The sequence below is a fragment of the Cupressus sempervirens genome, chromosome 2, assembly GCF_028749045.1.
Source record: "Cupressus sempervirens isolate cs-2001-9-10 chromosome 2, ASM2874904v1, whole genome shotgun sequence".
NCBI lineage: Eukaryota > Viridiplantae > Streptophyta > Pinopsida > Cupressales > Cupressaceae > Cupressus > Cupressus sempervirens.
Genome location: NC_143119.1, coordinates 554,767,412 through 554,795,359, shown reverse-complemented (window position 1 = coordinate 554,795,359; position 27,948 = coordinate 554,767,412). Strand labels below are relative to the sequence as shown.

General features: G+C 47.9%; 2 non-coding genes across 2 annotated transcripts in view; both read left to right on the top strand.

The window, feature by feature from the left end:
• Positions 1–25,344: 25,344 nt before the first annotated feature.
• LOC149573671 (18S ribosomal RNA) lies at positions 25,345–27,115 on the top strand. Its single transcript, XR_016360684.1, has one exon. It is a non-coding gene; the product is annotated as an 18S ribosomal RNA (ribosomal RNA).
• A 709-nt stretch (positions 27,116–27,824) lies between these two features.
• LOC149573670 (5.8S ribosomal RNA) overlaps positions 27,825–27,948 on the top strand; it is a 154-nt gene continuing 30 nt past the window's right edge. The window contains exon 1 of the ribosomal RNA XR_016361295.1: positions 27,825–27,948. This exon is cut by the window's right edge and continues 30 nt beyond it. This is a non-coding gene — a ribosomal RNA (5.8S ribosomal RNA).

The following is a 27,948-nucleotide window of genomic DNA, read 5'->3' as shown; positions in this document are numbered from 1 at the left end:
TCTTTAAGTCCTTCCATCAAGTCACCCCAGCAAGTCGACTCTTTAAGTCCGTTCATCAAGTCACCAGAACAAGTACAAGTACTCTCACCAAGTTGACTCTTTATGTCCATTCATCAGTTCACCCCGCCAAGTACTCTCACCAAGTGGACTCTTTAAGTCTTCTCATCAAGTCGAGCCAACAAGTACTCTCAGCAAGTCGACTCTTTGAGTCCGTTCATCAAGTCACCCCACCAAGTACTCTAACCAAGTCGATTCTTCAAGTGCGCTCATCAAGTCACCCCACCAAGTACTCTCACCAAGTCGACTCTTTGAGTCTGTTCATCAAGTCACCCCACCAGGTTAGTCCACAAATTACTCTCACCAAGTCAACTCTTTAATTTCGTTCATCAAGTCACCCGCCCAGGTCGGCCCACTAAGTGCTCTCACAAACTTGACTCTTTAGGTTCATTCATCAATTCACCCCGCCAGCTCGGCCCACCAAGTTCTCTCACCAAGTCGACTCTTTAAGTTTGTTCATCAAGTCACCCCACCAGTTTGACCCATGAAGTACTCTCGCAAAGTCGACTCTCTAAGTTTGTTCATCGAGTCACCTTGCCAGGTCAGCCCACCAAGTACTCTCACCAAGTCACCCCGCCAGGTCGGCCCACCAAGTCGACTCTTTAAGTTTGTTCATCAAGTCACCCGGCCAAGTCAGCCCACCAAGATGACTCTTTAATTTCGTTCATCAAGTCATGTGACCAAGTCAGCCCACCGAGTACTCTCACCAAGTCGACTCTTTAAGTTAGTTCATCAAGTCACCTTGCCAAGTCAGCCCACCAAGTACTCTCACCAAGTCGACTCTTTAAGTTTGTTCATCAAGTCACCCTGCCAGGTCAGCCCACCAAGTCGACTCTTTAAGTTTGTTCATCAAGTCACCCTGCTAGGTCGGCCCACCAAGTCGACTCTTTAGGTTCGTTCATCAAATCACCCCAGCAAGTACTCTCACCAAGTCGACTCTTTAAGTTCGTTCATCAAACCACCCCGCTATGTCTGCCCACCAAGTACTCTCACCAAGTCGACTCTTTAGGTTCATTCATCAAGTCACCCTGCCAGGTCGGCCCACCAAGTGGACTCTTTAAGTTCATTCATCAAGTCACCTGGCCAGGTCAGCCCACCAAGTCACCAAGTACTCTCACTAAGTCAACTCTCTAAGTTCGTTGATCAAGTCACCCTGCCAGGTTGGCCCACCAAGTTGACTCTTTAAGTTCATTCATCTAGTCACCCCACCAAGTACTCTAACCAAGTCGATTCTTCAAGTGCGTTCATCAAGTCACCTGACCAAGTACTCTCACCAAGTCGACTCTTTAACTCTGTTCATCAAGTCACCCCACCAAGTACTCTCACCTGGTCAACTCTTTAGGTTCGTTCATCAAGTCACCCCACCAACTCGACCCTTCAAGTGTGTTGATCAAGTCACCCTGCCAAGTCGACCCTTTAAGTCTGTTCATCAAGTCGCCCCACCAAGTACTCTCTCCAAGTCGACTCTTTAAGTCCTTTCATCAAGTCACCCCACCAAGTCGACTCTTCAAGTCTATTCATCAAGTCACAAGAATAAGTACTCTAACCAAGTCGACTCTTTAAGTCCGTTCATCAAGTCACCCCACCAGGTCAGCCCACCAAGTACTCCCAGCAAGTCGACTCTTTAAGTCCGTTCATCAGTTCACCCCATCAAGTACTCTCACCAAGTCAATTCTTTAAGTCTTCTCATCAAGTTGAGCCACCAAGTACTCTCACCAACTTGACTCTTTGAGTCCATTCATCAAGTCACCCCACCAAGTACTCTAACCAAGTCGATTGTTCAAGTGCGTTCATCAAGTCACCCCACCAAGTACTCTCACCAAGTCGACTCTTTAATTCCTTTCATCAAGTCACCCCACCAGGTCGACTGTTTAAGTCTATTCATCAAGTTACCAGAACAATTACTCTCACCAAGTCAACTCTTTATGTCCCTTCATCAAGTCACCCCACCAGGTACTCCCACCAAGTCGACTCTTTAAGTCCATTCATTAGCTCACCCCACCAAGTACTCTCACCAAGTGGACTCTTTGAGTCAGCTCATCAAGTCGAGCCACCAAGTACTCTCACCAAGTTGACTCTTTGAGTCCGTTCATCAGGTCACCCCACCAAGTGCTCTCACCGAGTCAACTCTTTGGGTCCATTCACCAAGTCACCCCGCCAAGTTGACGCTTTAAGTTCTTTCATCAAGTCACCCCACCAAGTACTCTCACCAAGTCAACTCTTTAAGTCCTTTCATCAAGTGACCCCACCAAGTCGACTCTTTAAGTCCGTTCATCAAGTCACCAGAACAAGTACCAATTCGGCCAACCAAGTACTCCCACCAAGTCGACTCTTTATGTCCGTTCATCAAGTCACCCCACCAGTTCGGCCAACCAAGTACTCCCACCAAGTCGATTCTTTAAGTCCGTTCATCAGTTCACCCCGCCAATTACTCTCACCAAGTGGACTCTTTAAGTCTGCTCATCAAGTCGAGCCACCAAGTACTCTCAGCAAGTCGAATCTTTGAGTCCGTTCATCAAGTCACCCCACCAAGTACTCTAACCAAGTCGATTCTTCAAGTGCGCTCATCAAGTCACCCCATCAAGTACTCTCACCAAGTTGACTCTTTAAGTCTGTTCATCAAGTTGCCCCACCAAGTACTCTCACCAAGTCAACTCTTTAGGTCCGTCCATAGAGTCACCCCACCAAGTCGACCCTTCAAGTGCGTTCATCAAGTCACCCCACCAAGTCGACTCTTTAAGTTCATTCATCAAGTCACCCAGCCAGGTTAGCCCACAAATTACTCTCACCAAGTCGACTCTTTAATTTCGTTCATCAAGTCACTCCGCTAGGTCAGCCCACCAAGTGGACTCTTTAAGTTCGTTCATCAAGTCACTCTGCCAAGTTAGCCAGCAAGGTCGACTCTTTAAGTTCGTTCATCAAGTCACCCCGCCAGGTCACCCCACCAAGTACTCTCACCAAGTCGACTCTTTAAGTTGGCTCATCAAGTCACCCTGCCAGGTCAGCCCACCAAGTACTCTCACCAGGTCAACTCTTTAGGTTTGTTCATCAAGTCACCCCACCAAGTACTCTCACAAAGTTGACTCTCTAAGTTCGTTCATCAAGTCGCTCCGCCAGGTCGGCCCACCAAGTACTCTCACCAAGTCGACCCTTTAAGTTTGATCATCAAGTCACCCTGCCAGGTCGGCCCACCAAGTACTCTCACAAAGTCGACTCTTTAGGTTCGTTCATCAATTCACCCCGCCAGCTCGGCCCACCAAGTTCTCTCACCAAGTTGACTCTTTAAGTTCATTCATCAAGTCACCCTGCCAGTTCGACCCACCAAGCACTCTCGCAAAGTCGACTCTCTAAGTTCGTTCATCGAGTCACCCTGCCAGGTCAGCCCACCAAGTACTCTCACCAAGTCATCCCGCTAGTTCAACCTATCGAGTCGACTCTTTAAGTTCGTTCATCAAGTCACCTTGCTAGGTCGGCCCACCAAGTACTCTCACCAAGTCGACTCTTTAAGTTTGTTCATCAAGTCACCCTGCCAGGTCGGCCCACCAAGTCGACTCTTTAAGTTCATAAAATGGGTACCCGAGCCATTCTACTTGAGTCATAATTCTCAAATTGGGTAGCTTTCGATATAAAATGGTCATCGAGCCATTCTAGTCGGTCTCCAAAAATTGATCAATTTACCCCCCTGACTGATGCAATCAAATCACCTAACCAATGCCAATCTTTGTCTCTGTTGACAACCTCATAAAAAATGGGGTTGTGGATGGCTATTCGGTCACATTTTTCATTGAATTGGGTTTTAAGGTACTTGTGCACTGAATGTACATTTTTGATGTAGAGTAAGGCTTGCACTAATGGCTTATATAGGGGAGGTAGTATGCTTGAAAAATGGTGGCGAGCTACCCTGGTTGAGCCGATCTGGGCGAGCCATGCTAGCCGACCCGATCTGGCCGAGCCATTCTGGCCGAGCCATGCTGGCCGAGCCGATCTGGGCGAGCCATGCTGGCCGAACCGATCTGGCTGAGCTCCAAAAATAGTGTCGTGGATGGCTATTTGGTCACATTTTTCATTGAATTGGGTTTTAAGGTACTTGTGCACTGAATGTACATTTCTGATGTAGAGTAAGGCTTGCACTAATAGCTTATATAGGGGACGTAGTGTGCTTGAAAAATGGTGGGCAAGCCAGCCTGGCCGAGCCGATCTGGGCGAGCCATGCTAGCGAGCCGATCTGGGCGAGCCGTTCTGCCCGAGCCATGCTGGCTGAGCCAATCTGGGTGAGCCATGCTGGCCGAGCCGATCTGGGCGAGCTCCAAAAATGGTGTTGTGGATGGCTGTTTGGTCACATTTTTCATTGAATTGGGTTTTAAGGTACTTGTGCACTGAATGTACATTTCTGATGTAGAGTAAGGCTTACACTAATAGCTTATATAGGGGAGGTAGTGTGCTTGAAAAATGGTGGGCGAGCCAGCCTGGCCGAGTCAATCTGGGTGAGCCACGCTGGCCGACCCGATCTGGGCAAGCCGTTCTGGTTGAGCCATGCTGGTCGAGCCGATCTGGGTGAGCCATTCTAGCTGACCCGATCTGGGCGAGCCGTTTTGGCCGAGCTAATCTGGGCGAACCATGCTGGCCAACCCGATCTGGCCGAGCTCAAAAAATGATGTCGTGGATGGCTGTTTGGTCACATTTTTCATTGAATTGGATTTTTAAGGGAGTTGTCCATGCTATCGCAGATTTCTAATGTAGAGCGAGCCTCGCACTAATAGCTTATATAGGAGAGGTTGTTCCCGCGAGCCTCGCACTAATAGCTTATATAGGAGAGGTTGTTGCCACGAGCCTCTCCCATGCCCCTTTCATTGATTCAACATTGGTGTCTACGCGGATCGGATTGTTGGTTTTTCAAATGGTGTATGCTAATGTTGAATCAATGAAAGGGGCATGAAGTGATCTCAGTGCTTTTCCTCGGCTCTCCTTTAGATCATGTTTTCTGATGACTCAATTTTGGAAAAGGTGAGGCAGCGGTTGTCGATCCATGGCGTGTCTTTTTGGTGATTTTAAAACCTGATCTAAATGTGAACCCTTGTCTAGCACTCTAGCGTTGCTTGGTATAATGGAAATTTGCTATTATGGGTGCTCGGCACTCTAGCAATTTGTCATGGTGTACTTATCGCAGCTACATGGGAGCTTTAATATCGAAAGCTCTCGGCGAAAAATGGTGGCCGAGCCATGCTAGTCGACCCGATCTGGGCGAGCCATGCTGGCCGACCCGATCTGGCTTAGCCATTTTTGTCGACCCGATCTGGCTCTTCTTTCTCACTCCATCGGCACAAATTTGGGAGTTGTTCGACAGTGGTTGTCATTCCAATGTGTCATTGCGGTGATCTAGAGAGCGATGCTAACGGCGGGAGCTTGCATCTAGCATTTGGTGATGTTTGTGCAAGCAAGCAGTGGAGCTTCTCTTATCGGAACCTCTCCGTGGCCTTTGAATATAGACCCAGTTCTGACGATATCTATGGATACGGGCCTTGGATTCTAAATTTGTTCAGCTAACATTGGTTTTTGTGAGAGAAGGGTACGAAAGCACTTCCCGATTGCTACGCGGGAGCTCCCTAAGATCCCCTTTGTGCCAACTCGATCGACACAACATTGGGAATGGTTCAACAGCGGTTGTCATTCCAATGTGTCATCGGGATGTCTTAAAATGCGGCCTTTCAAGGGCGAGCTCGCATCTAGCACTTGGATTGTGCATCGTCACAAGTGAATGGGGAGATCTCTCTGTGAACGGCGACATGGCGATTGCAAGAGAAAATTGAATTATTAGTCGGAGCATTGGCCTCGGGCCATTGTGACGGCCTTGCAATTTCTCTATAATTGCAACCTATGTTTGCGCAGTAGCAGAGTTTTCATGTAAGATTGGCCTTTTTTCTTGATAGTTCCAAGTACTCTCACCAAGTCACCAAGTCACCATGCTGGCCGAGCCGATCTGGGCGAGCCATGCTTGCCGAGCCGTTCTAGGCGAGCTCCAAAAATGGTGTCGTGGATGGTTGTTTGGTCACATTTTTCGTTGAATTGGATTTTTAAGGGAGTTTTCCGTTCTATCGCAGATTTCTAATGCAGAGCGAGCCTCGCACTAATAGCTTATATAGGAGAGGTTGTTGTCGTGAGCCTCTCCCATGCCCCTTTCATTAATTCAACATTGGTGTCTAGGCGGATCGGATTGTTGGGTTTTCAAATGGTGTATGCTGATGTTGAATCAATAAAAGGGGCATGAAATGATCTCGGTGCTTTTCCTCGGCTCTTCTTTAGATCATGTTTTCCGATGACTCAATTTTGGGAAAGGTGAGGCAGTGGTTGCTGATCCATGGCGTGTCTTTTTGGTGATTTTAAAACTTGATTTAACGTGAACCCTTGTCTAGCACTCTGGCGTCGCTTGGTATAATGGCAATTTGCTATGGGTGCTCGGCGCTCTATAAATTTGTCATGGTGTACTTATCGTGGCTACATGGGATCTTTAATATCGAAAGCTCTCGGTGAAAAATGGTGGTCGAGCCATGCTGGCTGACCCGATCTAACATAGCTGCTTTCGTTGACCCGATCTAGCTCTTCTTTCTCACTCCATCGGCACAAATTTGGGAGTTGTTCGATAGTGGTTTTCATTCCACTGTGTCATTACGGTGATTTGGAGAGCGATGCTAAGGGCGAGAGCTTGCGTCTAGCATTTGGGGATGTTTGTGCAAGCAAGCAGTGGAGCTTCTCTTATCGGAACCTCTCCATGGCCTTTGAGTATAGACCCAGTGCCGACGATATCGATGGACATGAGCCTTGGATTCTAAATTTGTTTAGCTAGCATTAGTTTTTGTGAGAGAAGGGTACGAAAGCACTTCTCGATTGCTACGCGGGAGCTCCCTAAGATCGCCTTTGTGCCAACTCGATCGGCACAACATTGGGAATGGTTCGACAGCGGTTGTCATTCCAATGTGTCATCGGGATGTCTTGGAACACGGCCTTTCAAGGGTGAGCTCATGTCTAGCAGTTGGATTGTGCATCATCACAAGTGAATGGGGAGATGTCTCTGTGAACGGCGGCATGGTGATTGCAAGAGAAAATTGACTTAGTAGTCGGAGCATTGGCCTCAAGCCATTGTGATGGCCTTGCAATTTCTCTATAATTGCAACCTATGTTTGCGCAGCAGCAGAGTTTGCATGTAAGATTGGCCTTTGTTCTTGATAGTTCCAGGTACTCTCACCAAGTCACCAAGTCACCATGCTGGCTGAGCCATTCTGGGCGAGCCATGCTGGCCGAGCCGTTCTGGGTGAGCTCCAAAAATGGTGTCATGGATGGCTGTTTGGTCACATTTTTCATTGAATTGAATTTTTAAGGGAGTTTTTCGTGCTATCGCATATTTCTAATGCAGAGCTAGCCTCGCACTAATAGCTTATATAGGAGAGGTTTTTGCTATGAGCCTCTCCCATACCCCTTTCATTGATTCAACATTGGTGTCTAGGCGGATCGGATTGTTGGGTTTTCAAATGGTGTATGCTGATGTTGAATCAATGAAAGGGGCATGAAGCGATCTTAGTGCTTTTCCTCGGCTCTCCTTTAGATCATGTTTTCTAATGACTCAATTTTGGAAAAGGTGAGGCAGCGGTTTCTGATCCATGGCATGTCTTTTTGGTGATTTTAAAACTTGATCTAAACGTGAACCCTTGTCTAGCACTCCGGCGTTGCTTGGTATAATGGCAATTTGCTATGGGTGCTCGGCGCTCTAGCAATTTTTCATGGTGTACTTATCGCGGCTACATGGGAGCTTTAATATCGAAAGCTCTCGGTGAAAAATGGTGGCCGAGCCATGCTGGCCGACCCGATCTGGCTTAGCCATTTTCGTCGACCCGATCTGGCTCTTGTTTCTCTCACTCCATCGGCACAAATTTGAGAGTTGTTTGACAACGGTTGTCATTCCAACGTGTCATTGCGGTGATCTGGAGAGCGATTCTAAGGGCGGGAGCTTGTGTCTAGAATTTAGGGATGTTTGTGCAAGCGAGCAGTGGAGCTTCTCTTATCGGAACCTCTCTGTGGCCTTTGAATATAGAACCAGTGCCGATGATATCGACCCAATAGAATCGGTGCTGGTGTTCGAGAAAGACACGATATTCGGATTTGGAATATTGGCACCAGCATCATTTTTATTGGGAGGGCCGTGAAGCCATCCCGATTTTGCTATGCGAGGGCTCTCTCCCTAGAGTCATTCTCTTTGCAAGAACTTCTTTGGCAAAAAAAAATTCAGAATGGTTCAGCAGCGGTTGTCATTCCAACGGCGCCGTTGTGGTGGTTGGCTGGGCTATGATTTAAAGGGTGAGCCGTCGTCTAGTAGTTGGGCTGCGCATCATGGGTGACAAGGGAGCCTTTGTAATCGAAAGCTCCCCATGACCATTCGATGAGAAGAGCCATTGCTTGTGTGAGCAAGGACGAATGCAGCCTCGGATTCCAAAAAAAATCAACAACATTGGATCTATATATAAGAGCGGAATGAAGCAGCAGCCTGTTTGCTATGCGCGGCTCCCCAAAGTTGCTCATCTTTCTCACTCCATCGGCACAAATTCAGGGGTTGTTCGACAGCAATTGTCATTCCAATGTGTCATTGTGGCGATCTGGAGAGCGATGCTAAGGGCGGGAGCTTGTGTCTAGCATTTGGGATGTTTGTGCGAGTGAGTAGGGGAGCTTCTCTTATCGGAACCTCTCCGTGGCCTTTGAATATATAGACCCAGTGCTGATGATATCAATGGATACAAGCCTTGGATTCTAAATTTGTTCACAGCTAACATATTGGTTTTTGTGAGAGATGGGTACGAAAGCACATCCCGATTGCTACGCACGAGCTCCCTAAGGTTGCCTCTATGCCACCTCAATCGGCACAACATTGGGAATGGTTCGACAATGGTTGTCGTTCCAATGTGTCATCAGGGGATGTCTTGGAAAGTGGCCTTTCAAGGGCGAGCACGCGTCTAGAACTTGGATTGTGCGTTGCATCACAAGTGAATGGGGAGATCTCTTTGTGAACGGCGGCATGGTGATTGCAAGAGAAAATTGACTTAGTCAGAGCATTGGCCTCGGGCCACTGTGATGGCCTTGCAATTTCTCTTTAATTGCAACCTATGTTTGCACAGTAGCAGAGTTTGCAAGTAAGATGGGCCTTGTTCTTGAGAGTTCCAGGAGATGACCTCTGGAACTTTTGGATTGGGCCCCTTCAAGGTGAAATTCATCCAGTTGATCGGATGAGCTCGATGACCATTTTAGTCCGTTGGCTCCATGAATTCACATCTCCTAACCGATGACAATCTTTTGCTCCTTAGACGACCTCATAAAAAATTAGGTCGTGGATGGCTGTTTGGTCAGAATTTTCAACGATTTGGATTATTAAGGAGGATGTCGGTGTGTTCGCTAATTTCTAATGCAGAGTGAGCCTTGCACTAATAGCTTATATAGGAGAGGTTGTTGCCGCGAGCCTCTCCCGTGCCCCTCTCATTGATTCAATGCCGGTGTCAAGGCGGATGGAAATGTCAGATTTTGAAACGGTGGACGCCGACATTGAATCAATTGGAGGGGCATGAAGCCCACCCTCGAGGTGCTATTCCTTGACTCTCCTTTAGATCATGTTTTCTTGTCACTCAGCTGGTGCAATTTTGGAAAAAAGTTTGGCAGCGGTTGCCAGCCCTCACCGCGTCTACTTGGTGATTTTAAAACTTGATCTAAAATGGGAGCCCTCATCTAGCACCTTCGTCTGGTGTTGCTCGGGTATTGCATGAATTTTTGCTATCGGCGTGAATCCCCCAATGAATGCCTACACTTGGACCCTCTCTTAGATCACCTTCTTCAATCACTCGACTGACGCAATTATAGAAGAGACTTTGTAGCGGTTGCCATTCTACAGCGCGTCTGTTCTGCGATTTCGAAGTTGATCTTAATGGCGAGCCCTTGTCTCTAGCCATGAGGTGGGGTGCTTGGCGCTCTAGCAAATATTTTTTGCGTGCCTATCACGGCTACAATGGGAGGCTTTGATAAAAAAAGCTCTCAGTGACCCTCCCCAATACAATCGGTGCTGGTGTTCGAGAAAGACACGTTATTTGGATTTGGAATATTGGCACTAGCATCTTTTCTATTGGAAGGGCCGTGAAGCCATCCTAATTTTGTTATGCGAGTTCTCTCTCCCTAGAGTGGTTCTCTTCGCAAGAACTTCTTTGGCACAAAATTTTTGGAATGGTTTGGCAGTGATTGTCATTCCCAATGGTGCCGTTGTGGTGGTTTCCTGGGCAGCAATCTGAAGGGCGAGCCGTCGTCTAGCAGTTGGGTTGCGTGTCACGAGTGACAAGGGGGACTTTGTAATCAGAAGCTCCCCGTGGCCAATCGATGAGAAGAGCCATTGCTTGTGTGAGAAAGGACAAATGCAGCCTCAGATTCTAAATGAAATCAACGACATCGGATCTGTATATAAGAGCGGAATGAAGCAGCACAGCCCGTGTGCTATGCACGGCTCCCCAATGTTGCTCTTCTTTCTCACTCCATCAGCACAAATTTGGGAGTTGTTTGACAGCGGAGATCTCTTTGTGAATGGCGGCATGGTGATTGCAAGAGAAAATTGACTTAGTCGGAGCATTGGCCTCGGGCCACTGTGATGGCCTTGCAATTTCTCTTTAATTGCAACCTATGTTTGGACAGTAGCAGAGTTTGCAAGTAAGATGGGCCTTGTTCTTGAGAGTTCCAGGAGATGACCTCTGGAACTTTTGGATTGGGCCCCTTCAAGGTGAAATTCATCTAGTTGATCAGATAAGCTTGATGACCATTTCAGTCCGTTGGCTCCATGAATTCACATCTCCTAACCGATGACAATATTTTTCTCCTTAGACGACCTCATAAAAAATTGGGTCGTGGATGGTTGTTTGGTCAAAATTTTCAACAATTTGGATTATTAAGGCGGATGTCAGTGTGTTCGCTAATTTCTAATGCAGAGTGAGCCTCACACTAATAGCTTATATAGGAGAGGTTGTTTCCGCGAGCCTCTCCCATGCCCCTCTCATTGATTCAATGTCAGTGTCAAGGCAGATGGAAATGTCAGATTTTGAAACGGTGGACGCCGACGTTGAATCAATTGGAGGGGCATGAAGCCCACCCTCGAGGTGCTATTCCTCGACTCTCCTTTAGATCATGTTTTCTTGTCACTCAGCCAGCACAATTTTGGAGAAAGGTTTGGCAGTGGTTGCCAGCCCTTACTGCATCTACTTGGTGATTTTAAAACTTGATCTAAAATGGGAGCCCTCATCTAGCACCTCCGTCCGGTGTTGCTCGGGTATTGCATGAATTTTTGCTATTGGTGCAAATCCCCCAATGAATGCCTATGCTTGGACCCTCTCTTAGATCACCTTCTTCGAGCACTCGACTGATGCAATTATGGAAGAGACTTGGCAGCGGTTGCCATTCTAAGACACGTTATTCAGATTTGGAATATTGGCACCAGCATCATTTCTATTGGAAGGGTCGTAAAGCCATCCCGATTTTGCTATGCGAGTGCTCTCTCCCCAGAGTGGTTCTCTTTGCAACAACTTCTTTGGAGAAATTTTTTTGGAATGGTTCAGCAGTGGTTGTCGTTCCCAATGGTGCCGTTGTGGTGGTTGCCTGGGCAGCGATCTGAAGTGTGAGCCATCGTCTAGCAGTTGGGCTGTGCATCACGAGTTACAAGGGAGCCTTTGTAATCGTAAGCTCCCCGTGGCCATTCGATGAGAAGAGCCATTGCTTGTGTGAGCAAGGATGAATGTAGCCTTGGATTCCAAATGAAATCAATGACATCAGATCTGTATATAAGAGCGAAATGAAGCAGCACAGCCCCTGTGCTATGCGCGGCTCCCCAAAGTTGCTCTTCTTTCTCAATCCATTGGCACAAATTCAGGAGTTTTTCAACAGCGATTGTCATTCCAATGTGTCATTGCGGTGATCTAGAGAGCGATGCTAAGGGCGAGAGCTTGTGTCTAGCATTTGGGATGTTTGTGCGGGCGAGCAGGGGAGCTTCTCTTATCGGAACCTCTCCGTGGCCTTTGAATATATAGACCCAGTGCCGACGATATCGATGGATACGAGCCTTGGATTCTAAATTTTTTCACAGCTAACATTGGTTTTTGTGAGAGATGGGTATGAAAGCACATCTCGATTGCTATGTGGGAGCTCCCTAAGGTCGCCTCTGTGCCAACTTGATTGGCACAACATTGGGACTGGTTCGACACTGGTTGTCATTCCAATGTGTCATCGGGGGATGTCTTGGAAAGTGATCTTTCTTTCAAGGGCGAGCTCGCGTCTAGCACTTGGATTGTGCATCGCGTCACAAGTGAATGGGGAGATCTCTCTGTGAATGGTGGCATGGTGATTGCAAGAGAAAATTAACTTAGTCAGAGCATTGGCCTCAGGCCATTGTGATGGCCTCGCAATTTCTCTTTAATTGCAACCTATGTTTGCGCAGTACCAGAGTTTGCATGTAAGATGGGCTCCATGAACTCGAATCTCCTAACTGATGACAATCTTTTGCTCCTCTGCCGACCTCATAAAAAATTGGGTCGTGAATGGCTATTTGGTCAGAATTTTAAAGGATTTGGATTTTTAAGGCAGTTGTCAGTTGGCGCGAATCCCCCAATGAATTCCTACGCTTGTCCCTAGCCATGAGGTGGGGTGCTTGGCGCTCTAGCAAATATTTTTTGCGTGCCTATCGCCGCTACAATGGGAGGATTTGATAAAAAAAGCTCTCGGTGACCCTCCCCAATAGAATTGGTGATGGTGTTCGAGAAAGACACATTATTCGGATTTGGAATATTGGCACCAGCATCGTTTCTATTGGAAGGGCCGTGAAGCCATCCCGATTTTGCTATGCGAGTGCTCTCTCCCCAGAGTGGTTCTCTTCGCAACAACTTCTTCGGCACAAAATTTTTAGAATGGTTTGATAGTAGTTATCGTTCCCAATGGTGCCGTTGTGGTGGTTGCCTGGGCAGCGATTTGAAGGGTGAGCCATCGTCTAGCAGTTGGGCTGCGCATCACGAGTGACAAGGGAGCCTTTGTAATCGGAAGATCCCCATGGCCATTCGATGAGAAGAGCCATTGCTTGTGTGAGCAAGTATGAATGTAGCCTTGAATTCCAAACAAAATCAACGACATCAGATCTGTATATAAGAGTGGAATGAAGCAGCATAGCCTGTGTGCTATGCGCAGCTCCCCAAAGTTTCTCTTCTTTCTCACTCCATCAACACAAATTTGGGAGTTGTTCGATAGCGGTTGTCGTTCCAATGTGTCATTGCAGCGATCTAGAGAGTGATGCTAAGGGTGGGAGCTTGTGTCTAGCATTTCGGATGTTTGTGCGGGTGATCAGGGGAGCTTCTCTTATCAGAACCTCTCCATGGCCTTTGAATATATAGACCTAGTGCCGACGATATCGATGGATACGAGCCTTGGATTCTAAATTTGTTCAGAGCTAACATTGGTTTTTGTGAGAGATGGGTACGAAAGCACATCCCGATTGCTATGCGGGAGCTCCCTAAGGTTGCCTCTGTGCCAACTCGATCGACACAACATTGGGAATGGTTCGACAGTGGTTGTCGTTCCAATGTGTCATCAGGGGATGTCTTGGAAAGTGATCTTTCTTTCAAGGGCGAGCTCGCGTCTAGTACTTGGATTGTGTGTCCCAACACAAGTGAATGGGGAGATCTCTCTGTGAATGGTGACATGGTGATTGCAAGAGAAAATTGACTTAGTCAAAGCATTGGCCTCGGGCCATTGTGACGGCCTCGCAATTTCTCTTTAATTGCAACCTATGTTTGCGCAGTAGCAGAGTTTGCATGTAAGATGGGCCTTATTCTCGAGAGTTCCAGGAGATGACCTCTAGAACTTTTGGATTGGGCCCCCTTCATGGTGAAATTCATCCAGTTGATCGGATGAGCTCGATGACCATTTCAATCCCTTGGCTCCATGAACTCGCATCTCCTAACCGTTGACAATCTTTTGCTCCTCTGCCGACCTCATAAAAAAATGGGTCGTGAATGGCTGTTTGGTCAGAATTTTAAAGGATTTGGGTTTTTAAGGCAGTTGTCAGTGTGTTCACTAATTTCTAGTGCAGAGCGAGCCTCACACTAATAGCTTATATAGGAGAGGTGGTTGTCGTGAGCCTCTCCCGTGCCCCTCTCATTGATTCAATGCCGGTGTCAAGGCGGATGGATATGTCAATTTTTGAAATGATGGACGTCGACGTTGAATCAATTAGAGGGGCATGAAGCCCACCCTCGATGTTCTATTCCTTGAATCTCCTTTAGATCATGTTTTCTTGTCACTCAGCTGGCGCAATTTTGGAAAAAGGTTTGGTAGCGGTTGCCAGCCCTCACCATGTCTACTTGGTGATTTTAAAACTCGATCTAAAATGGGAGCCCTCGTCTAGCACCTTTGTCTAGTGTTGCTTGGGTATTGCATAAATTTATGCCATCGGCGTGAATCCCCCAACGAATTCCTATGCTTGGACCCTCTCTTAGATCACCTTCTTTGATCACTCGATCGATGCAACTACAGAAGAGACTTGGCAGTGGTTGCCATTCTACACCACGTCTGTTCTGCGATTTCAAAGTTGATCTAATGGCGAGCCCTTGTGTATAGCCATGAGGTGGGTTCTTGGTGCTCTAGCAAAAATTTTTGCATGCCTATCGCGGCTACAATGGGAGAGGTGGTTGCCGTGAGCCTCTCTCGTGCCCCCCTCATTGATTCAATGCCGCTGTCAGGGCGGATGGATATGTCATATTTTGAAACGGTGGATGCTGACGTTGAATCAATTAGAGGGGCATGAAGCCCACCCTCGAGGGTGCTATTCCTGGACTCTCCTTTAGATCATGTTTTCTTGTCACTCAGCTGGCGCAATTTCGGAAAAAGGTTTGGCAGCGGTTGCCAGCCCTCACCGCATCTACTTGGTGATTTTAAGACTTGATCTAAAATGGGAGCCCCCGTTTAGCACCTTCGTCCGGTGTTGCTCGGGTATTGCATAAATTTTTTTCATCGGCGTGAATCCCCCAACGAATGCCTATGCTTGGACCCTCTCTTAGATCACCTTCTTTGATCACTCAACCAACACGATTATGGAAGAGACTTGGCAGCGGTTGCCATTCTACACCGCGTTTGTTCTGCGATTTCGAAGTTGATCTAATGGTGAGCCCTTGTCTATAGCCATGAGGTGGGTGCTTGGCACTCTAGCAAAAAATTTTTTGCATGCCTATCACAGCTACAATGGGAGAGGTGGTTGCCACGAGCCTCTCTTGTGCCCCCCTCATTGATTCAACGCCAGTGTCAGGGCGGACGGATATGTCAGATTTTGAAATGGTGGACGCCGATGTTGAATCAATTAGAGGGGCATGAAGCCCACCCTCGAGGGTGCTATTCTTGGACTCTCCTTTAGATCATGTTTTCTTGTCACTCAGCTGGCGCAATTTCGTAAAAAGGTTTGGCAGCGATTGCCAGCCCTCACCGCATCTACTTGGTGATTTTAAGACTTGATCTAAAATGGGAGCCCTCGTCTAGCACCTCCGTCTGGTGTTGCTCGGGTATTGCATAAATTTTTGCCATCAGCGCACATCCCCCAATGAATGCGTATGCTTGGACCCTCTCTTAGATCACCTTCGATCACTAGTCTGATGCAATTACGGAAGAGACATGGCAGCGGTTGCCATTCTACACTACGTCTGTTCTGCGATTGCGAAGTTGATCTAATGGCGAGCCGTTGTCTAGCCATGACGTGGGTGCTTGGGGCTCTAGCAATTTTTTGCGTGCCTATCATGGCAACAATGGGAGAGGTGGTTGTCGTGAGCCTCTCCCATGCCCCCCTCATTGATTCAACACCGATGTCAGGGTGGATGGATATGTAAAATTTTGAAACGGTGGACGCCGACGTTGAATCAATTAGAGGGGCATGAGGCCCACCCTTGAGGTGCTATTCCTGGACTCTCCTTTAGATCTTGTTTTGTTGTCACTCAGCTAGCACAATTTTGGAAAAAGGTTTGGTAGCGATTTCCAGCCCTCATTGCGTCTACCTGGTGATTTTAAAACCTGATCTAAAATGGGAGCCCTGATCTAGCACCTTCGTCCGGTGTTGCTCAGGTATTGCATAAATTTTTGCTATCGGCGCGAATCCCCCAATGAATCCCTAGCCTTAGACTCTCTCTTAGATCACCTTCTTCGATCACTCAATCGACGCAATTACGGAAGAGGCTTGGTAGCAGTTTCCATTTCACAGCATGTCTATTTAGCAATTACGAAGTTGATCTAATCATGAGCCCTTGTCTAGCCATGCGGTGGGGTGCTTGGGGCTCTAGCAATTTTTTGTGTGCCTATCGCGGCTACAATGGGAGCTTTGATAACAAAAGCTCTCGGTGATCCTCCCCCAATAGAATCAGTGCTGGTGTTCGCGAAAGACACATTATTTAGATTTGGAATACTGGCACCAGCATCATTTCTATTGGGAGGGTCGTGAAGCCATCCCGATTTTGCTATGCGAGGGCTCTCTCCCCAGAGTCATTCTCTACGCAACAACTTCTTTGGCACAAAATTTTCAGAATGGTTCGACAGTGGTTGTCATTCCAATGGTGCCATTGTGGTGGTTGCCTGGGCAGCAATCTGAAGGGCGAGCCACCATCTAGCAGTTGGGCTGCGCATCACGAGTGACAAGGGAGCCTATGTTATCAGAAGCTCCCCATGGCCATTCGATTAGAAGATCCATTGCTTGTGTGAGCAAGGACAAATGCAGCCTCGAATTCCAAATGAAATCAACGATGTCGGATCTATATAAGAGCAGAATGAAGCAGCAGTAGCCCGTTTGCTATACACGGCTCCCCAACGTTCCTCTTCTTTCTCACTCCATTGCCACAATTTTGGGAGTTGTTCGGCAGCGGTTGTCGTTCCAATGTGTCATTGCGGTGATCTGGAGAGCGATGCTCTATGGGCAGGAGCTTGTGTCTAGAATTTGGGATGTTTGTGCGAGCGAGCAGGGGAGCTTCTCTTATCGGAACCTCTCCGTGGCCTTTGTATATAGACCCCATGGTGACGATATCGATGGATGCGAGCCCTTGGATTCCAAATTTTTTCACAGTTAACATTGGTTTTTTTGAGAGATGGGCACAGAAGCACATCCCGATTGCTACGCGGGAGCTCCCTAAGGTCGCCTCTGTGCCAACTCGATCGGCACAACATTGGGAATGGTTCGACAGCGGTTGTCATTCCAATGTGTCATTGGGGGATGTCTTGGAAAGTGGTCTTTCTTTCAAGGGCGAGCTTGCATCTAGCACTTGGATTGTGCGTCGTGTCACAAGTGAATGGGGAGATCTCTCTGTGAACGGCAGCATGGTGATTACAAGAGAAAATTGACTTAGTCGGAGCATTGGCCTCGGGCCATTGTGACGGCCTCGCAATTTCTCTTTAATTGCAACCTATGTTTGCGCAGTAGCAAAGTTTGCATGTAAGATGGGCCTTGTTCTCGAGAGTTCCAGGAGATGACCTTCAAAACTTTTGGATTGGGCCCCCTTCAAGGTGAAATTCATCCAGTTGATCGGATGAGCTCGATGACCATTTCAGTCCCTTGGCTCCATGAACTCATAAAAAATTGGCTCCATGACAATCTTTTGCTCCTCTGCCGACCTCATAAAAAATTGGGTCGTGAATGGCCCCTCTCATTGATTCAACGCCGGTGTCAAGGCGGATGGATATGTCGAATTTTTAAATGATGGACGCTGACGTTGAATCAATTAGAGGGGCATGAAGCCCACCCTGGATGTACTATTCCTTGACACTCCTTTAGATCATGTTTTCTTTTCACTCAGCTGGCACAATTTTGGAAAAAGGTTTGGCAGCGGTTGCCAACCCTCACCGTGTCTACTCGGTGATTTTAAAACTCGATATTAAATGGGAGCCCTTGTCTAGCACCTCCGTCCGATGTTGCTTGCGTATTGCATAAATTTATGCCATCGGTGCAAATCCCCCAAGGAATTCCTATGATTGGACCCTCTCTTAGATCACCTTCTTCGATCACTCGACCGACGCAACTACGGAAGAGACTTAGCAGCAGTTGCCATTCTACACCAAGTCTGTTCTGCGATTTCAAAGTTGATCTAATGGCGAACCCTTGTCTCTAGCCATGAGGTGGGTGCTTGGTGCTCTAGAAAATTTTTTGGCATGCCTATCGCGGCTACAATGGGAGAGGTGGTTTCCATGAGCCTCTATCGTGCCCCCCTCATTGATTCAACACCGCTGTCGAGGCGAATGGTTATGCCAGATTTTGAAACGGTGGACACCGATGTTGAATCAATTAGAGGGGCATGAAGCCCAGCCTCGAGGGTGCTATTCTTGGACTCTCCTTTAGATCATGTTTTCTTGTCACTCAGCTGGCGCAATTTCGGAAAAAGGTTTGGCAGTGGTTGCTAGCCCTCACCGTGTCTACTTTGTGATTTTAAAACTTGATCTAAAACAGGAGCCCTTGTCTAGCACCTCCGTCTGGTGTTGCTTGAGTATTGCATAAATTTATGCCATCAGCACGAATTCCCCAATGAAGGCCTACGCTTGGACCCTCTCTTAGATCACCTTCTTCGATCACTGGACCGACATAATTATAGAGGAGACTTGGCAGCAGTTGCCATTCTACACCGCGTCTGTTCTATGATTTTGAAGTTGATCCTAATGGCGTGCCCTTGTCTATAGCCATGAGGTGGGTGCTTGGTGCTCTAGAAAATAATTTTGCATGCCTATCATGGCTACAATGGGAGAGGTGGTTTCCGCGAGCCTCTCTCGTGCCCCCCTCATTGATTCAACGCCACTGTCAGGGCGGATGGATATGTCAGATTTTGAAACGGTGGATGCTGACGTTGAATCAATTAGAGGGGTATGAAGCCCACCCTCAAGGGTGCTATTCCTGGACTCTCCTTTAGATCATGTTTTATTGTCACTCAGCTAGCACAATTTTGGAAAAAGGTTTGGCAACGGTTGCCAGCCCTCACTGCGTCTTCTTGGTGATTTTAAAGCTCGATCTAAAACGGGAGCCCTCGTCTAGCACCTCCGTTCGGTGTTGCTCGGGTATTGCATAAATTTATGCCATCGGCGTGAATCCCCCAAAAAATGCCTAATGCTTGGACCCTCTCTTAGATCACCTTCTTCGATCACTCGACCGACGCAATTATGGAAGAGACTTGGCAGCGGTTGCCATTCTACACCGCGTCTATTCTACGATTTCGAAGTTGATCTAATGGCGAGCCCTTGTCTCTACCCATGAGGTGGGTGCTTGGCGCTGTAGCAAAATTTTTTGTGTGCCCTATCGCGGCTACAATGGGAGAGGTGGTTGTCGCGAGCCTCTCCCGTGCCCCCCTCATTGATTCAACGCCACTGTTAGGGTGGATGGATATGTCGAATTTGTAAATAGTGGACACCGACGTTGAATCAATTAGAGGGGCATGAAGCCCACCCTCGTGGGTGCTATACCTAGAATCTCCTTTAGATCATGTTTTGTTGTCACTCAGCTGGCGCAATTTCAGAAAAAGGTTTGGCAGCATTTGCCAACCCTCACCGCGTCTATTTGGTGATTTTAAAACTTCATCTAAAACGGGAGCCCTCGTCTAGCACCTCCGTCTGGTGTTGCTCGGGTATTGCATAAATTTATGCCATCGGTGCGAATCCCCCAATGAATTCCTACGCTTGGACCCTCTCTTACATCACCTTCTTCAATCACTCGATCGACGCAATTATGGAAGAGACTTGGCAGCGGTTGCCATTCTACACCGCGTCTGTTCTGTGATTTCAAAGTTGATCTAATGGCGAGCCCTTGTCTCTAGCCATGAGGTGGGTGCTTGGCGCTATAGAAAAAATTTTTGCGTGCCCTATCATGGCTACAATGGGAGAGGTGGTTGCCGCGAGCCTCTCCCATGCCCCCCTCATTGATTCAATGCTGCTGTCAGGGAGGATGGATATGTCGAATTTTGAAATGGTGGACGCCAACGTTGAATCAATTAGACGGGCATGAAGCCCACGCTCATGGGTGCTATACCTGGACTCTCGTTTAGATCATGTTTTCTTGCCACTCAGCTGGTGCAATTTTGGAAAAAGGTTTGGCAGCGGTTGCCAGCCCTCACCGCATCTATTTGGTGATTTTAAAACTTCATCTAAAATGGGAGCCCTTGTCTAGCACCTCCGTCCAGTGTTGCTCGGGTATTGCATAAATTTATGCCATCGGTGCGAATCCCCCAATGAATGCCTATGCTTGGACCCTCTCTTAGATCACCTTCTTCGATCACTCGACCGACGCAATTACGAAAGAGACTTGGCAGCGGTTGCCATTCTACACCGCGTCTTTTCTGCGATTTCGAAGTTGATCTAATGGCGAGCCCTTGTCTATAGCCATGAGGTGGGTGCTTGGCGCTCTAGCAAAATTTTTTGCGTGCCCTCTCGTGGCTACAATGGGAGATGTGGTTTCCATGAGCCTCTCCCGTGCGCCCCTCATTGATTCAACACCGCTGTCAGGGCGGATGGATATGTCAGATTTTGAAATGGTGGACGCCGACATTGAATCAATTAGAGGGGCATGAAGCCCACCCTCGTGGGTGCTATACCTGGACTCTCCTTTAGATCATGTTTTTTTTTCACTCAGCTGGTGCAATTTCAAAAAAAGGTTTGGCAGCAGTTGCCAGCCCTCACCGCGTCTATTTGGTGATTTTAAAACTTCATCTAAAATGGGAGCCCTCGTCTAGCACCTCCGTCCCATGTTGCTCAGGTATTGCATAAATTTATGCCATCGGTGCGAATCCACCTACGAATACCTATGCTTGGACCCTCTCTTAGATCACCTTCTTTGATCACTTGACCGACGCAATTACGGAAGAGACTTTGCAGCGGTTGCCATTCTACACCATGTCTGTTCTGCAATTTTGAAGTTGATCTAATGGCGTTCCCTTGTCTATAGCCATGAGGTGGGTGCTTGGCGCTCTAGAAAAAATTTTTGCGTGCCTATCATGGCTACAATGGGAGAGGTGGTTGTCGCAAGCCTCTCCCGTGCCCCCCTCATTGATTCAATTCCATTGTCAGGGCGGATGGATATGTCGTATTTTGAAACAGCAGACACTGACGTTGAATAAATTAGAGGGGCATGAAGCCCACCCTCGTGGGTGCTATACCTGGACTCTCGTTTAGATCATGTTTTCTTGTCACTCAGCTGGCGCAATTTCAGAAAAAGGTTTGGCAGTGGTTGCCAGCCCTCACCGCGTCTACTTGGTGATTTTAAAACTTGATCTAAAACGGGAGCCCTCCTCTAGCACTTCCGTCCGGTGTTGCTTGGGTGTTGCATAAATTTATGCGATCGGCGCAAATCCCCCAACAAATGGCTATGCATGGACCCTCTCTTAGATCACCTTCTTTGATCACTCGACAGACGCAATTATAGAAGAGACTTGGCAGCGGTTGCCATTCTACACCGCGTCTGTTCTGTAATTTCAAAGTTGATCTAATGGTGAGCCCTTGTCTATAGCCATGAGGGTGGGTGCTTTGGCACTCTAGCAAGATTTTTTGCATGCCTATCATGGCTACAATGGGAGAGGTGGTTACCGTGAGCCTCTCTCATGCCTCGCTCATTGATTCAACGCCGCTGTCAGGGCGGATGGATATGTCAAATTTTGAAACGGTGGATGCCGACGTTGAATCAATTAGAGGGGCATGAAGCCCACCCTCGAGGGTGCTATTCCTGGACTCTCCTTTAGATCATGTTTTCTTGTCACTCATCTGGCTCAATTTTGGAAAAGGTTTTGGCAGTGGTTGCCAGCCCTCATCGCATCTTCTTGGTGATTTTAAAACTCGATCTAAAATGGGAGCCCTCGTCTAGCACCTCCATCCGGTGTTGCTCGGGTATTGCATAAATTTATGCCATCGGCGCGAATCCCCCAATGAATGCCTATGCTTGGACCCTCTCTTAGATCACCTTCTTCAATCACTCAACCGACGCAATTACAGAAGAGACTTGGCAGCGGTTGCCATTCTACAGTGCGTCTGTTCTGCAATTTCAAAGTTGATCTAATGGCGAGCCCTTGTCTCTAGCCATGAGGTGGGTGCTTGGCGCTCTAGCAAAATTTTTTGCGTTCCTATCGTAGCTACAATGGGAGGATTTGATAACAAAAGCTCTCGGTGACCCTCCCCAATAGAATTGGTGCTAGTGTTCGAGAAAGACACGTTATTCGAATTTCGAATATTTGCACCAGCATCATTTCTATTGGAAGGGCCGTGAAGCCATCCCAATTTTGCTATGCGAGTGCTCTCTCCCTAGAGTCATTTTCTTCGCAACAACTTCTTTGGCACAAAATTTTTTGAATGGTTCAGCAGCGGTTGTTGTTCCAATGGTGTCGTTGTGGTGGTTGCCTGGGCAGCGATCTGAAGGGCGAGCCGTCGTCTAGCAGTTGGGCTTCGCATCACGAGTGACAAGGGAGCCTTTGTTATCGGAAGCTCCCTGTGGCCATTCGATCAGAAGAGCCATTTCTTGTGTGGGCAAGGATGAATGCACCCTGGATTCCAAATGAAATCAGCGACATCGGATCTTTATATAAGAGCAGAATGAAGGAGCAGCCCATTTGCTATGTGCCTCTCCCCAAAGCTGCTCTTCTCTCTCACTCCATCGCCACAATTTTGGGAGTTGTTCCACAGTAGTTGTCATTCCAATGTGTCATTGCGGTGATCTGGAGAGCGATGTTAAGGGCGGGAGCTTGTGTCTAGAATTTGGGATGTTTGTGCGAGTGAGCAGGGGGGGCTTCTCTTCTCGGAACCTCTCTGTGGCCTTTGTATATAGACCAAGTGCCCTGACGATTTCGATGGATGCGAGGCCTTGGATTCCAAATTTGTTCACAGCTAACATTGGTCTTTGTGAGAGATGGGTACGAAAGCACATCTCGATTGCTATGTGGGAGCTCCCCAAGGTCGCCTCTGTGCCAACTCGATCGATACAACATTGGGAATGGTTCGACAGCGGTTGTCATTCCAATGTGTCATCGGGGGATGCCTTGGAAAGTGGCCCTTTCAAGGGCGAGCTCACATCTAGCACTTGGATTGTGCGTCGCATCACAAGTGAATGGGGAGATCTCTCTGTGAATGGCGGCATGGTGATTGCAAGAGAAAATTGACTTAGTCAGAGCATTGGCCTTGGGCCATTGTGACGGCCTTGCAATTTCTCTTTAATTGCATCCTGTGTTTGCGCAGTAGAAAAGTTTGCATGTAAGATGGGCCTTGTTCTTGAGAGTTCCAGGAGGTGACCTCCGAAACTTTTGGATTGGGCCCCTTCAAGGTGAAATTCATCCAGTTGATCGGATGAAGCTCGATGTGCTTGTATCTATTCCGAGATGGTAATGATGGTCATTAATCTGTGGCGGTGAGTATATCCCATTCGATAATCCCAATGGCGGAGCTGGTGGGAAGTACTTGTCACTTTGTTTTGTTGGATATACCCTATATGTAGGTGTCTACATGGCTTACAACACACTACACATTTGGTGTTTGATTCTAAGATGCACTTGTTGCTGAGTGTGCATGGAGTTGTATCTTTTAGCCAAGGGCTCCGTCTCATTGGCACGTTCTATCATTGCATTTTTATCCTGCCTGGATGGCAAGAAGGAAAGAGATGGTTGCACGGGTGCATTTCTTGACATCCCTAATTTCATCAAGGGTCCACTCTCCACCCTAAGTTTTTGCCAATTGGTAGAGCCTTGGGATATAGAGGGGGGCCGGCGAAAGGTTTGGTTGCCACATAATTTATTCGCTAGTGCGTTCTCGGTACGTGCTCGCCTCTTCACTGTCTCATCCTATAGAAGTGCATGGCACTGTTGTGACAGCCTTTATGGTCCGGGCCAGTAGAAGCGTAGAGTATTACTAATAATTTTTGTTTGGATGTGGAAACTCTCCATGCCCTATCCTGCCCTATGCGATCCGAACGGCTGTGGCTCATGGGTTCTGCGGGAGATTCTCTTCTTCAGCTCCCCCCTAAAGAGATCGTTCGGTGTTTGCATTGTGTGGACAAAAAGCCCAAGGCATTTCATCTCTCTTTAGATGCAAAATTCTGGGAGGGCTTGTCGAAGTATGGCCATTTGTATGGGGTGCACCAAAAAGCGTGTAGGGGGCATATGCCTGGGAAATGGATGTCTCTGAGTGTCCTTACTCGGTCATGTGCACTGTGTACATCTTTGCATTATGACTCTGCTACGAGCATTTGTGATTCAAGCATTTTGGGGGAACGGGTTTCGTACGAGATGTTCTTCTCAGGCTCCTGCGAACCAGAGCGCTCGTCTTTGCAATGCTTTAACAAGTGCAGGCCCAACATGTCTGTCTAGGGGAAGAAATCACACAAATGCTTTTTGCCGAGATGTGGGTGCTCGCGGGTGGGTTCCCTCACGGTACAGTTCTTCGGTATGTGCATTTGCATGAGATTGAAGCTTGTCCGACAATGCTAGTGTGAGTGTTCACCCGTAGGAACTTTTCTGCACCTGCGCTGGCAGATCACATGTCACGAGGATCGGTTAGCAAGGTTGTGCTGGGAAAGGAGAAATTTGCCAGAGGTTAGACATGTCCGTGTATGCAGGCGGGCTCTCATCACCTATAAATGTGCGAAGGGGGTGTTATACACGATGCCCTTGAGCGGCCTCATAATTGAGGTGGTCGCGTGCATAGTGATACCCCCACCAATCGCATAACCAGCCATGTTTTCGACTCGCACGACCCTTCACCCTTCAGCACAGCGGTCTCCATTGGCACTTCGACAACCAGCTCTTCGTTGTGGGAAAATGTTTGTTGCGATCAAGAAGGATTTTGTCTATGCGGGTGCACTTCAACAGGCGTGTAGGAGGCATATGCCTGGGAAATGGATGTCTCTGAGTGGCCTTACAATTGAGGTGGCTACGTGTGCGGTGCATCTCGTACAGACTCGAGGCTTCTTTCTGAGTAGTGGCGACAGCGAGTTCGAGGGTAAAGGGTTCCGTACGAGATGTTCTTCCCAGTTGCCTATGAACTGAGGCTCCCTGTTCGACAATCTCCGGTCGATGATGGGACACTTTCCTCTTGTGTGAAATCTTTGAGCGTTGCGAGTCTGGCATGTGCTGTGAACGTCATTCTTGTTTCTTGTGCGGCAGAATATGTTTGGATGCATGACAGAGCGAATGCAAATTTTGGTTTCCCATCGTGGCGGGCATCCCTTGGCTGTAGTAGGCCTTGGGGGTCCCCCTCATTGTTAGAAGCTACCTAGTCGATCCTGCCAGTAGTCATATGCTTGTCTCAAAGATTAAGCCATGCATGTCTAAGTATGAACTATTTCAGACTGTGAAATTACAGATGGCTCATTAAATCAGTTATAGTTTCTTTGATGGTACTTTGCTACTCGAATAACCGTAGTAATTCTAGAGCTAATACATGCACCAAATCCTAACTCTCAAAAGGGATGCATTTATTAGATAAAAGGTTGGCACGGGCTCACCCGCTATTCTGGTGATTCATGATAACTCGACGGATCGCACGGCCTTTGTGCTGGCGACACTTCATTCAAATTTCTGCCCTATCAACTTTTGATGGTAGGATAGAGGCCTACCATGGTGGTGATGGGTGACGGAGAATTAGGGTTCGATTCCGAAGAGGGAACCTCAGAAATGGCTACCACATCCAAGGAAGGCAGTAGGTGCACAAATTACCCAATCCTGACACGGGGAGGTAGTGACAATAAATAACAATACTGGGCTCATCGAGTCTGGTAATTGGAATGAGTACAATCTAAATCCCTTAATGAGGATCCATTGGAGGGCAAGTCTGGTGCCAGAAGCCGCTGTAATTCCAGCTCCAATAGCATATATTTAAGTTGTTGTAGTTAAAAAGCTCATAGTTGGACCTTGGGTCGTCACGGTCGGTCTGCCTTTTGGGTGTGCACTGGCCCTCACGTCCCTTCTGCCGACGGCGTGTTCCTGGCCTTAATTAGAGTGCTCAAAGTAAGCCTACGCTCTAAATACATTAGCATGGAATAACGCAATAGGAGTCTGGTCCTATTCTGTTGGCCTTCGTGACCAGAGTAATTATTAATAGGGACTGTTGGGGGCATTCGTATTTCATTGTCAGAGGTGAAATTCTTTGATTTATGGAAGATGAACCACTGCGAAAGCATTTGCCAAGGATGTTTTCATTAATCAAGAATGAAAGTTAGGGGCTCAAAGATGATCAGATACCATCCTAGTCTCAACCATAAATGATGTCGACTAGGGATCAGCGGATGTTGCTCTAAGGACTCCGCCAGCACCTTCTGAGAAATTAGAGTGTTTGGGTTCTGGGGGGAGTATGGTCTCAAGGCTGAAACTTAAAGGAATTGACAAAAGGGCACCACCAAGAGTGGAGCCTGTGGCTTAATTTGACTCAACATGGGGAAACTTACCAGGTCCAGACATAGTAAGGATTGACAGATTGAGAGGTCTTTCTTGATTCTATGGGTGGTGGTGCATGGCCGTTCTTAGTTGGTGGAGCAATTTTTCTGGTTAATTTTGTTAACGAACGAGACCTCAGCCTGCTAACTAGCTACGCAGAGGTTCCCCTTCGCGGCCAGCTTCTTAGAGGGACTATGGCCTCCTAGTCCATGGAAGTTTGAGGCAATAATAGGTCTGTGATGCCCTTAGATGTTCTGGGCCGCACGCGCGCTACACTGATGCAACCAACGAGTTTCTCTCCCTAGCTCGAAAGGTTTGGGAAATCTTGCCAAATTGCATCATGATGGGGATAGACCATTGCAATTATTGATCTTCAACAAGGAATTCCTAGTAAGTGCGAGTTATCAGCTCGCGTTGACTACGTCCCTGCCCTTTGTACACACCGCCTGTTGCTCCTACCGATTGAATGATCCGGTGAAGTGTTCAGATCGCGACGACGATGGCAGTTCCTGTCGGTGACGTCAAGAGAAGTTCACTGAACCTTATCATTTAGAGGAAGGAGAAGTCTTAACAAGGTTACTGTAGGTGAACCTGCGGTAGGATCATTGTTAGTTCGAGACCCTGAATCATGTAGGGGATGGAGCTAGCCTCCTCCCTGCCCCTGAAATCTCAGCAACATGCGAACACTCGACCCTGTAGCGATGTGCTAGACGGCCAAGCTACGTGTCTAGCACCGTCGAGGTCGAGGGTCACATCGAATGCCCATGATCAAAAGCGTGGATTCCCCACAGGATGAAGAAGAGACTCGAATGCCATTTGGATTAGGATCGGTGACTTCGAACGGCGTTCCTGTCAGAGCGAGAGGTCTCTGCTCAGTTGCAGTTCAGAGGGGGTCCAAGCCTCGTCCCCCGCTGCTGAGATTTCATGGTCCGATCGCGTGCATGGCACTATGCCAGGGATCTGTCATTTCGACGGCGGCAAGTCAGGACTGCCGCAACCCCCCGTTGCCTTGCCCAGGTGTGTTGACTCATCGCTTGGAGTGTTCTATGTTTAGGATGGGTGCACTCGCATGATTTGCGGGGCAGGGGCCCCATCCGCTAACACGGCTCTCCTATGCATTGCCTCCTACCTTTGCGACGTGATGGGGTGGGGACACACCATAGCATTCCTCGTCGCACCCATTGGGTGCTCGAGGTTTGGGATGTGTCAACCACCCAACACAGGGGTGCATCGTGCACCTTAGAAATCCAAAGAATGAAGCGCAAGCCAGTGCCTTGCGCGCTTGGGTCACCGAAAGACAAAAGCAAAAAAAATCATGACTCTTGGCAACAGATATCTTGGCTCTCGCCACGATGAAGAATGTAGCAAAATGCGAAACTTAGTGTGAATTGAAGAATCCCATGAATCATCAAGTCTTTGAATGCAAGTTGCACCCGAGGCC